We start from the raw sequence: 13,133 nt of genomic DNA, 5'->3' as shown, positions 1-13,133 counted from the left end.
AAGCAATTTTAACAGCTTATGTTTCTAAAAATGTAAAACATATTAAATAAACTATACACTTATGGTAGGCTATGTTTTGTTTCAATATTATGTGGGGCTGGTGCGCGCTCGTGCTGCAGACTTAACACTGCGATTGGCAGAAGGCAAAAGTGTGCATTGGTTGAGAGGGGGAGGAGAGAAAATTCATTCAGCTTGTGGTTAAAGAGAAGGGTGGCGTGTTCGAAGAGGAGAGAGGAAGACAGTGAGAAATATTGCAACAAGATGATGTGTTTTTTTGTCAGCCAACCTGGAAATTAGTTCAACCAAAAGCTAAGGAAACTTTTAGACAGGATTTAGAATTATTGTTGTCAATTAACTCAAACAACAGTTTATGAGACTCAGACATTTTGCTTTGCAAGATAATTTTTCTCAACAAAACACCATTTTTTTGAGTCTTGATGTGTGAACTCAATCGTTAGCAGTGCAAAGCTAACGTTATTCTCCCAAACAACTAATTGTGCACTTCTCGCAATAATTGTTTTTTTTTTTCCAAATGCATGCACTTTGAAAATTCAAGATTTACTGATGTATGTGATGCTGTGGAATAGAATGTTAAAATATCTTAAGTTATTATTCACAGAAGACCACGTTTCCGTTGCAAAAATCCCAGTCACTTTGCATTCCTGAGTCACTTTATAGCTGTCAAATGCTCAGTTATGTTCACCACTCTGTCATAAATAGTTCATAATAATAATCTCATGGCGCAAATAGTTATTTTAAGTTCTTCCAATGAAACACAGATGTGCATAATCTATTCTTGCTTTCACTTGTCTCAGAAGCTTTTATTAATTTCCTGACAGCCAACGTGAACATCTGAAAATCCTTCACGGAGCATCTGTAGTCTGACACGCGGACTACAGCCAAACAGCACGAGGTCAAGTTCCAATCTGTCTCTGCTCCTTCCGCCGCTCGCAACAGAATCTGCACGTACTCAATCAATGTTGAACCCAGCTACACTGTTTGCATCTGTAGCCCGGTATTTTGAACCCACACAGCCAGAGAGACATATTTACCACATGGGAGGCTGAGAATAGAAGAAGAATCGAGAGGAAGTTGAAAATCAGGTTAACGTGCAGCACAAAGCCGCGGCCCACCCTGCCCAGATGTCGTCTTTAACCTCGGCACCTCACTAATTACTGTACACGCTTCCTCTCATCCTCCATACCCATTTCTCCCCTCCCAAACACCCCCCCACACACACACACACGTTCATTGAGGTCAGAACATGGCCTGTAGTGCATGCAGGTAATGAGAGAGCGTGTTTGTGTGTGTCTGTGTGTAGATCCAGACAGACACTGTGCGGTCTGTGCATGTATTCATTTGTTTGAGTTTCTTCCCCCTGTGTGGCTGGTTCTCCAAGAATTTATAAAGCCATGTGTTTAAATGAGTTTCACCACATCTGACACTCACACACGCCCTGACGCAAAGAACCCCCTTTCCAACCTCACTGAAGAAGTAGATGAAGGCCTTGAGGAGACAGAACAGGAGGGCACCTCTCAAGCAGACAGAGCGGCAGCGCTGCTACAGCTGTTTTAGCTGCAGATTACACAGAGCCTTATATCAGACAACGCAGCCACTGCTCTGTTGGGGACAAATAAATAATGTCGGCGTCTATTATTTAATCAGTTAACGTAACCGTTTCCAAATATAAACCTCAAGCTGGAAGATTAACCCAACTAAACCCAAATCCTGCTCTCTGCATCCTCTCAACGGAGGTAAAGACAGGAGAAGCGGCGCAAACATAATCTCTCTATGTTCTCTCAGTCTGTTCACACTGGCAACCAACCCCCTCCTCAACCCTACATACGCACACACACACACACACACACACACACACACACACACACTCACAGGCTCAATCAATGAGACTGATCGTAAAGGAAGCCCTCAGGAGACGTTGGACCTTCTCAATTAACAGTAAAGAGTCACCAAGGAGTTACAGTATTGACTTTTACGGGAATGCGGAGAATTTTTCTTCTATTTGGATGCTGTCTTGTCAAAAGTAGAACTAGAAATAGACATGAGAGCAGCCAGGTTTTTAAATTTAAGAATCGTTTGTCTTAGCTCATCTGTACATCAGTCCTTGAACACACCAGAATGAAATATTTAACGCTATCTTACTGAATAAACTATCTTTAAATATTTGCCAGACTGAAGATCAGCATGACAGGATACTGAAAGGTAATAGGCTGTCTGCACACACACACACACACACACACACACACTGTACACTTCAACTGTATGATTTACCGTCACAAAGACATAAAATCGTAGAGGAGTGTGTGTGTGTGTGTGTGTGTGTGTGTGTGTGTGTGTTACTTTGTTACTTTGAGCGTGTACGCAGTTGTGCGCTGCTATGGACGATGCCTCCGATGATTAATATAATCTCTTCATTTTGTCACAGAGCACAAATGAGGTTAATATGCGTCCACTGTGTGTGTGTGTGTGTCCTAGTCATTGTCCTGGGGCAGACAGTTGACCTTGGGTGGGTCATCCTATTACTGTAACTCCAGAATTATACTAAAGCTGCTGACGGCATGATGTGATTTGTCATATTCGAAAAAAAGAATGAATGGATGAGAATGAAAGATGGAAGCACTTTACAGACGGTGAGTGGTGGTGGTTTCACATATTCTGCTCAGTGGGACGCTAATGGTTACATTTCTGGCTGCAGCGTCCACCCACCGTCATCCTGGAGTTCTGATGACCCCTGTCATGTTTATTTTCAGACATTTGAGGAAACAACGACAGAGCTACAAACTAGTGACGGTGCCAGCGGCCTGAGTCAGTCAACGTACGACTGACAGAGAGCCGATATTTCAGCTGACAGGAAGTACAGTAAGAAATACATTTGGACTACTTCCAATATGTACTTTATTAACTTGTGCTCTGTTTTATAGTTTTTCGACTGACACATATTACTAAGATGTAGTTTTAAAGATATGAGAGTCCATGTTGTTGGAGTTTAGCTGTTGGATACACTCACTACTCTAGTAGTGAGTATCGCATACTCACTACTCTAGTAGTGAGTATCGCATACTCACTACTACAGTAGTAGTAAGTTTGCTATACTCACTACTACAGTAGTAGTAAGTTTGCTATACTCACTACTACAGTAGTGAGTATCGCATACTCACTACTACAGTAGTAGTAAGTTTGCTATACTCACTACTACAGTAGTAGTAAGTTTGCTATCACTACTACAGTAGTAGTAAGTTTGCTATACTCACTACTACAGTAGTGAGTATCGCATACTCACTACTACAGTAGTAGTAAGTTTGCTATCACTACTACAGTAGTAGTAAGTTTGCTATACTCACTACTACAGTAGTAGTAAGTTTACTATACTCACTACTACAGTAGTAGTAAGTTTGCTATCACTACTACAGTAGTAGTAAGTTTGCTATACTCACTACTACAGTAGTAGTAAGTTTGCTATCACTACTACAGTAGTAGTAAGTTTGCTATACTCACTACTACAGTAGTAGTAAGTTTGCTATACTCACTACTAGAGTAGTGCATCCGAATGCTTCTGCATCTGTCAGTGTGAGTTTCTATACTTCTATACCTGCATGTTCATTACCCACCATACGTTCTGACCCAAGAGCTTGTTATTCATACATTATTACACAGTAATGTAATGTTAGTAATGACTGTATTATTACATGAGTACTCATTTTTCATTACCACAGTATTACATGATAATGTAATAATTACAACTGGCAGCATTATTATGGGAGTTCTCAGTCACAATCTATACATTGTTGAAAATAATGTAATACTAAGTAATGACTGTGCTATTACACAAATACTCAAGTTATATTACTAAAATATTTCATCCATCCATCCATTCTCCTCCCCTTATTCCTGTGAAGGGTGGGTGGGGGGGCTGGAGCCTATCCCAGCAGCCTTCAGGTGAGAGGCGGGGTTCACCTTGGACAGGTCACCAGTCCATCACAGGACCAACACATAGAGACAGACAACCATTCACACTCACAGTCACACCTACAGTCAATTTAGAGTATCAATCAGCCTCGTCCCCTCTTGATGTCTTTGGACTGTGGGAGGAAGCTGGAGTACCAGAGAGAACCCACACAGGAACAGGGAGAACATGCAGACTCACACAGAAAGATCCTGTGCTGGAGCCGGGACTTGAACCCAGAACCTTCTTGCTGTGAGGCGACAGTGCTGACCACTGTACCACCGTGCCACCACTAAAATATTACACAATAATATAATAATTAGGAATGACAGTAAAATTACATGAGCATTCATATGCTGTTACCACATGAGTACTCACGTGTTGTTACTACATGACAACACGTGTCCTCAGCTGTCATTACTGCATTATTATTTTGCAGCTTTAGTGCCAGGATGAAGTTACTTAGCAGGCAGTTACAACTGGTAAAGGGGAAATATTCAAAATGGAGGAACTTTAGGCGATCATCCTGGCATGACTTCCTCTGGGATCACTTTTTTCCTCTTGTGGGTGGTAATAAAGTGGCCTTTTGCCTGGATGAAACGATTCTCTCTATTTTTCATGCAAGTGTGACCGCAGTGCTACAATCTGAAATAAGACTGAATCTAGCAGATGACTGCAATTGATCTGGAGCGTTAATGGAATTCATTACTGTGCAGTAGCCAATAACAAAAGCTACATAACGGAATCTGAACAGCAGGCAGAGAAGTGGCCTGTTCCGGCTTGAGAGGAGATGCTCTGGGAAGAGAGGAGTGTTTCAGGGATTCTTGAGGATAGGGAGGGACACTCCTGCTCTGCTGGCAGGTTTACAGTGAAAATGTCACGTTTACACACGGTATAAATTACAGCAACTCGTGAGAGCAGGGTTTAAGGTTCTGTCCGTGTATGAGTGGTGTTTTTCCCTGAACAGGACACGACCGAGAGGAGTAGACTTTAGCAGACATCCACCCATGCTGCCATGCTGGCACATGAGCCTGCCAGCATGGATGCGGAGACTGAGATAGACAGATGGATGATACCGAGGAAGATGGGTGGATGGCAGACATACACTAGTGATGGGGGTAGGGAGAGAGATGTAAAGGACACACACCCACATGAAGACAGCATACAGTCCAAGCAGAGATGAAAGCGAGAGGGAATCTGAAGAGGGTGGAGGAGAGATTGGCAAGTGAATGTTAATCGAGGGTTTGGCCTCTAATCAGCTCTGCAAGGTCTAATTAAAGCTAAAGCAGGCACATGCTCTAATCATAGAGACCATCTCAATGTATATGCTGTGTGTTAAACATAGCCTGTGTGATGGAGGGTGGATGCAATCCCTCCTTTTAACCTCATACGTTGTGCTGTGATTTACTCTCAAGACCGTGAGACCAATGTGCCGCCCCCACACAAGGCAACAGGACCAAGTTGTCCTTGGCCTAGAAATCTTGGCTGCAACCGGTTCATCGTAATTAAATTGCAAATTTCTTTTATAGTATGGATGACATATAATCTCATGAACATAAAATCAAGCAGCAAATCCAGTAGATTTATAATACCTGTACACAATCGCACACAGAGGCTAGCTTCCACCCATGGTGTTTCACAGTTAGCACCCAGGTAGCAATCTGGCCCACATCTGGCCCACATCTGGCCCAGCTCATTTCGTTTAGACCACGACTGGCCCACACAACACTTCTCAACCGAGCTGAAAACACTTCAGTGATTCACTATCTGAGTATTACCTGAAAAAGAAATATATCTGCATATCAAACATATCACCTGCACAAAACAATGCATTTGTGGAAATATGTACTTGTTCACATGAAGGCCGGGTGTTTGTCCTGATGTACAGGTTTGAGGTTACTTTTGATCCTCTGATCTCAGTCTCATAATAAGGTTGCTTTTTGTTTTTTTGAAAAAGCATGTTTCCAAAAAATGGCACATTTGGAAACATGTTTTCATCCTACATTCTGCCAGAGAGCAGTGAGAACTTCTTCAGTGTGTAGCGTAGCCAGATTTATGGATCCGCACCTGAAATATCATTAATCAATGATTAAAACGTTAATATATACGTTCATATATTAATAAACCAGTCTCTTTTTCAACTCTGAAATATTTGCGTTGGTATAATCATAATAAAACCAGTAACAGGGAAGATCTAGCAATCGGTACCTTTGTGAAATGATTACTCGCCATAAAGTTTCTCACAGCAGAGACTCAGCATGTATGAAGGAACAGCACTATCACGCTTAACCACCTAATGAAGCTTTATTTAGAACTTCTATCTTTACCAAATAGCCCTTAAGAGCCCTTCATTTTATGCAGATTAAATGAGATCTTTTGCTGTGCGTACACTGCAACATGCTGACCAGATGTGGCCTTAAGTAGGCCGACTGAACAAAACATAGAGGATCAGGGTGACAATCCTCTGAAATAGCTAATCCCACAGGCTTTCACTGACTGACTGGCTGTCTGATCTGCTCTCTCTGCTGAAACTGACAGACGCCACATCACCCGTGCATGTGCGGCGTGTTTGGCAGACAATGGAAAACTGTCCTCTGAGAGTCTGTGATTTGAAAATGTAGCTGATTTTTTTTTTTTTTCCAGGGTAAGGTGTCTTCTAGGAATCAGGGGGAAACGCAGTTACACAGACTTTTAAAAGTGCTCCTAATGTCGCAAATCAAGAACCCTCTACATTTGAGAGTAAAAGCGGAAGCCAGCTGCTACAACGGGCTTTTGTGGCTTCAGTTCCTGCGCCTCGTGATAGCGTTTCAAAGACGTATATTAATTGACTTGTCATTGAATTCGAAGCCCTGTGCTGCCATCAAATGTGTGTGTTGTGTCTGAAGTCTGATATCATGATCCTTTTCTGGCTCGTATTATCTGATGTCAGTGTGATGTCATCTATTTCCTATGTAGACCGGTTACGGAAGACAGTTGCGTGAGGCAGAACCTGCTGGGGGTGAAACACTTGGATAATTAAGCGCAGTAAGAGCGCATATCCACTCTTTTTTTTAACCATCAATAGATTAGGATGTGCTACTACTCTTCTGGTTCATATCATTCATGATGCAACTCACCAATATGTGAATCGTCCTGCTGCTTTAACGCAGAAGTGAGAATGATGTCAAATACATATTGTGCTCTTGTAGGAGACGATACATGTTGCTATCGAGTAAACGCCTGCCTTTGTGTTCTCTAAAAGAGGCCCCCCACATTTCACACCGGGTTTGTATCTTCACAGTTTGAAAAGGGGCAGCATACGCCCACAGGCGGCGGTGTAGTGGCCCCTGGAGAGGTGGGTGTATGTAGACCTCTGAGGATCAGAGGGTCTCGAAGGAGAAAAGTGTGTTGTCTTTGTGTTTCGGTGGTTAACCGGCTGATAGATGATTATGCTTTAAACTGACAGAAAAAAAAAAGATGCAGATATATTGTTTATACCTGCGTCTACAATCCCTTGCTGCCCGCAGGTATCACACATCTTTCAAGGATTGCTTTTCAAAAGACAGCTGGCCTCCGCTCAGCTGTCCACAGCAACAGCAGCAGCTCACTCTTTGACAGGCATCGGCGTGAGGAAAAAAAATAGAGATTTTAGCTTTCTGGTCCAGTTATGGAAAGTGATCACTGTTGTCTGAGCAAGTCTCACAGGGCCAGTCGTGAGCAAGCTTCTGGTCCAGCCTTAGATCTGAGCTGGGACGGAGAAGTAGCCAGAAGCCAGTCGCCAGCTGAGCTCTGATCAGGCTCCTATGAGAACACCTCGTGGAGGAGGGGATGACGATGCACGCGGGTGTGAAGTCCCAGCACATGTCTGAGGAGAAATGCTGTCTTTGGAGCCCCGTGGAAGTGGGCAGTCTTGTCGTCTGGTAGTGACTTGACAAGAGCGTACCATCTCCTCATCTGGAGCAGAGGGAAATGTAGAGTAAGAGGATATAAAAGATCCTTGAGGTATTAGATTCAATAATTTAATTAGAAGTATTCCTCTAATTCCAAACCAGAAGTGCACTGACTTACCTCAGGCACAGATTCGCTCTCCTTCAAGCTCTGCTCTGGTTGCTTTACTACCAACAGCTACTGCCATAGTTGCTTTAGGGAGGTTTCTGCTGCTTTAATCAAGTGGTTAGAGAACTAAAACAGTGCAGCCTTTTTCCTGCGTTTTGAATATTAATGTCACGTCTTTACATGATGTCACAAACGCCGGCAGCATGTCGAGGTGCACATTGTCAATTCTACACTACGCAAGTTGTTTACCTTTATTTTCTGGTCACCAAGAGTCGAAAATGTACATTGGTTAAAGCATCAAAAAGCATCTTAAAGATGTTCGTCAGAGTCACTTTTTACCCCGTCGTTCAATCACAGTGGCGGCGGTATTGAAGGAACAAGCCTCTTCATTCTAACCTTTGACTTTCCCGTGAGGATGAATGAGAGGATCCCTCATGTGGGAATAGAAACAACAGAGCTCAGCAGTGTGGTTCAGGAAGCTATCAATCCTAAAGTGCCCCAGCAACGACTCTGGCGGGGGAGCGTAGCATTACCATGGAAATATTTCCTGCACTCGTCTTTTTTGACTATCTTGAGTTTAGTGTTTGAGAGGGGCCTTGCTAGAGAGTCGTGATTTCTCTTTCTGATTCTATAGATGCATTACATCTAATAATTTTTCATATCATATGTTAAATGACATCGGTAACAAGTCAGCTAGCGTCAACAAAAATCAATTACCCTGTTTCTGAATTATCTTTTGGTTCTTAATCCAATATTTGATGGTTATGATTCATCTGGGTGACTTGGATCCAGATTTGAAACTCTTTACATTATATAAGGATCCCCTGAAACGTCAATAGAAGAAATGAATGAGAGATTAACTTCAAGAGCTGGTGCGGTCGCTGCCGACTTCTGTGACTAAAGAGGTATTGAGCATTGATGTGGAGAATTTGCAGAACCTTTTGCTAAAGCTAACATTCACCTAGGAGCAAGCCGGTCTCTCGTTTACACTCTGGACTATACACACTTAAGTATTAACGAGTATCAGCGATGAATCCCCACCTGCACACAGGTAGAGAAACTTGATCCTGCACTATCAGGTGCAGGCTACTGGAGCCCCACCCGACCCTCCACCCAGCTGCTCTATCATGAACAGACACCCAGTCAGGGGCTGTGTGGGGGCATGTGGATGGAGGTGCATGAGGGGTGACCTTTTCTCCTTTTGATGACTTCTGTTCCAGTGATGGAAAGGCCAGTGTGTGTCGGAGGTGTCACATGAAAGCAAACAGTTGACGGGGAAAACAGCTACAATGTCCTTGTATGATTCAATAAACCCATCAATACTGATGCAGCGTTGCACTACAGAGCGTTTAACACGCTCTCGGCTTCATATTGGTTGTTTACCTGCCCTCTGGGTTGTTCTCTGAGATGTTAAGCATCAAAGATTTCAGCATCTGCTAATAAAGACATCAAGCTTCTTTTTTTTTTTCATTTGAGAAAACACAGATCCGCAAGTCACACTTCTAGAAACACATAACAGATGTCAACAGGCACTTGTAAAAACGCTTCTGTGACTAATACGGTTTGGATTTGAAAATATCAAACTGCAGGTCATAATTAAAGCAAACAAACTGAAGGAGGGGAAGACATCATGACAGATTAGTCTCATGATTATGTTTTAAAGATGTGGACATATTTTGAAGCCTTCTGCTCCCTGGAAGTCTAAAGAAGCAAAAGTAAATGTGGTTTTGTTGGGCTTCAGGCCCAGTCAGACCCACAGAGACGGGAATTTTAACACTATATTGGAAAACTAAGCAGCGCTGCTCCCCATGCACATATATTTAGCTCATCTGTCAACATAGTTTGTGTACATTTGTAGCCCTTTCACGTATCTGCCTGTGTGTTCAAGCTGCACCATGCTAGCACCCAGATGGCCCATGTGTACCTTATAGAAGCCCAGTGTAAAGTTCAAAAATACTTTGAGCGGGATGTCATCATTCAGACTGGATTTTTGTAGCATCTGAAAAAAAGAAAAGCATTTCCGGCCAGCAGGCTCTGAGGTTGTTTTTTTTTTAATGCCCGCGAAACACCAGGAAGAAAAGTCTGATCACTAAAGGGACATTGTGTACGTTTTAGTACCTCAGTCGTGCACGTGTCATTTTCTTTTAAGAGTCTGACATCTTGAAGCACATACCAGAAACCGAGAGGGCACAGGGCAGAAAAGTAGAGCTGAACCCCTCACTCTAGACTCAGGATGAATCAGACCTGCCCTAGACTGAAAGTGATGTCCGAGAGTAGATTCAGACACTGTGAATGCATGGCTCTGACTCTCATCATGTCTTAAATGCCTTCTAAAGTTCATCCAAAGAGAATTTTAATTTGTCAAATTCAGTTTGCTTAGCCTGCATTTCAGACTTTGTAATTACAGCAACTGCACCTACAAGTGAAGCAGAGACGATCGGGGTGTAAAAAAAACTCAAAGGATTGATTTGAAACGACAGATTCATTTCATTAAGCTAAAACTAATCAATAGAATTGATCAAACTGCAACTCAACGATGACAACTGGACCTCTGTGGTTATGGAACTTAGGGCAGTAAGAAGGAGGGACCATATCTATTAGGACATGAACAGAAAAAAGGAACAATTCTAGCCAGCGAGAATAGAAAAGGATTTAAATACCATAAAAGCAGAATGTGACTCGACAGTGGGAGGAGAAGGAAATCAAATGGACTATGAAATGGATTCTCTCTTTCATTTGTATACAGTATCAAGGAAGGAGGCGGTTGTTTAGCACCTGCTTGGCAATACAACTAACAGGAGGAAGAGAAGGAGGGAGCAAGAGAGAGAGAGAGAGAGAGAGAGAGAGAGAGAGAGGCCAGTCAGCCACACCTAAATGTACTGTGGAACCAAAAAAAAACATAAAGAAAAAAAGCAGCACCTCAACCGATTCTCCAGCTCCTCTACTTTTTTTCACCTGAATGACCACCACGTCTCCATGTAACCATGAAGCCATACATGTCAGGAGCGTGTTGGCAAAGTGGAGATGTAAAGTAAGAGGTGTGGATGTAGGAAAAATGGAGAGATGAAGAAAGAACCATTACTATTGTTTCAATATTCTTATTCTACTGTGTCAAGTGTCCAAGTGTATCTCTGATGTAATGCAAATGTGTGTGTGAGTGTGGGAGAAAGAGAGAGAGAGAGGGAGAAAAGGGGAGAGCGAGGTGGAGTCTGTATGTGTGTGTGGGGGGGGGGATCTCTGACCACCGGATCATGCAAATATGAGTCAAATATTTCACCTCAGGCAGGCACAGGGCAGATTGAGGCGCGGCTGAAAGAAGACTCTCTCTCTCACTCTCTCTCTCTCTCTCTCTCACACACACACACACACACACACACACACACACACACACACACACACACACACACACGTCTCTTCTATTATACAACGAGGAGTGAGACGGGCTCACAGGGAAGGAGACCACCTTTGCTCCGTTAGCCTTCTCACACCAGTCGAGCTGCACACCAGACAGGAGAAAAGGCGACTTACTTGTTGGAAATCTCCCCCACGTTAGCTCCAGGTGCCGGGTACACGGTGCTGACACGGTGCTCCTCCTTTAACGGCCGCTTAACTGACGACCACCCAAGCGGGGAAATCCAGCGTTCACGGACTCGGAGATGCTGCGGACCGAGCGGTGAGAGCAACCGTACGCGCGACCGTCTGACTGAGAGGAGAGGCGAGCGGAGTTGTCCCTTCAGCACCACACCACTTTGAACAGCTCCCGCTGACGTCACTGCCTGGCTACGACGCCACGCCCACTCCCTTAGCGACCGCCTCTGGAGAAACAGAGAATGAGAGAGAGACAATAAGAGAGAGAGAGAGCTGACTTTTATTACAGCTGTGTTCCCTTAACCAAACCAGTTTATCCACTTTATCCAGTTTATTGTCCGTCAAAAAGACAGAAATGTTTCTTCAATGGGTTCAATAGTACACGTTTTGGGTTAGTTTTTTTTTTTGGTCAGTTGCTGTGACCGGCAGTGTTTAGAAACCTACTTTAATCTGTTCCAAGCAACAGAGGGAAGAAAAACACCTTCTCAAGACGTTTTCAGGCCGGAGACTCTTGGCAGCATCAACCACTCCAAGAACTGGAAAAAGAACTCCAGAACCTTCACCCCAATATGTTCTACATTTCAACTTCCTCCTCCTACAAACACACACCCACAAACACACACCTCTGCCTCTATGAGTAAGTTTAAAAGTTGACTTTTTTCCTTCTGCTGAATGATCAGTATTTGAAGCCAGATTTTTTTTTAAATGGCTTTGTGAAAACATCCTGAAAAATACTCAAAATTTCCTCACAGAGAGAAAGGACGTGAGCGAAAGTTTTTCTGAACTTTAATTTACGACAGCGTGTCTTGTAATCGATGCGTATTGCTGTTTGTTATTGGCAGCTGGACACAACATGTCTCCTACTTTACTAGGAAGTCCATTCTCGGTTGGCTATTTGGTCTCAAATCCTGTTCCTACCTTTAAACTTCATTTTAAAGCTACAGCAGGTCACACTGTCATGGGAAGAGGGCGGGTGACTTCCTCCTGTTAGCCCTGAGCTAGCTCAAATGTGGCTAAATGATTTCATCATATGTCTCTCATAACTTTCCACATTATTATATCAGAATCAAATGGTGACAGTGACGAGCCTAGAGCAGATCTGCGCTAAAGACAGAGAGACGTGAGAGAAAGATTGGCAGCTGAATGTAAAACAGCCTTTCCTTCTACACAGTGAGGCTCAAGCAAATAAAACGGTTTTCATTGGAGGGGTCACTTCACCTTCATTTTCTTACCTTCTGAAACCTCCACCTCGGGGAGAGAGAGAGAGAGAGAGAGAGAGAGAGAGAGAATCTGTGGTAGCGGCCCCACCACAAATTGATCACTCTTTATTTGCAGAAACAGAATCCAAATACCAAAACCATCCATGTGCATATGGTTTGGTATCTGAGACGTTTTCCATGTAACATCTCGTGACTGTTCTTGTTTGTGATGCCCTCCCTCTTTTACAAATCCTGGAGAAGGCTGGTGTCTTTGGTGGTCTTTGGTTCTGTGCGTGCTGCACTGTTTTCACCCTTGGTCTTGAAGCCTCTCCCCAGTGTGTGTGTCTGTC

The 13,133-nt window shown here is 43.3% G+C and overlaps 1 protein-coding gene across 2 annotated transcripts in view; it reads right to left on the bottom strand.

Annotated features, from left to right (window-relative positions):
- Positions 1–11,767, bottom strand: part of smpd3 (sphingomyelin phosphodiesterase 3) — a 58,019-nt gene extending 46,252 nt beyond the window's left edge. For both annotated transcript variants that reach the window (XM_086208664.1, XM_086208665.1), the window contains exon 1: positions 11,525–11,767. The gene's annotated coding sequence lies outside the window, so the exon portion shown is untranslated. The remainder of the gene's footprint in view (positions 1–11,524) is intronic.
- Between the last annotated feature and the right edge of the window lie 1,366 nt (positions 11,768–13,133).

The sequence above is a fragment of the Aulostomus chinensis genome, chromosome 7 (assembly GCF_037954235.1).
Source record: "Aulostomus chinensis isolate RoL2024-O1b breed Wild chromosome 7, RoL_Achi_v1.0, whole genome shotgun sequence".
Taxonomy (NCBI): Eukaryota; Metazoa; Chordata; class Actinopteri; order Syngnathiformes; family Aulostomidae; genus Aulostomus; species Aulostomus chinensis.
The sequence above is the reverse complement of the archived record's forward strand: the minus strand, read 5'-3'. Positions and strand labels throughout refer to the sequence as shown.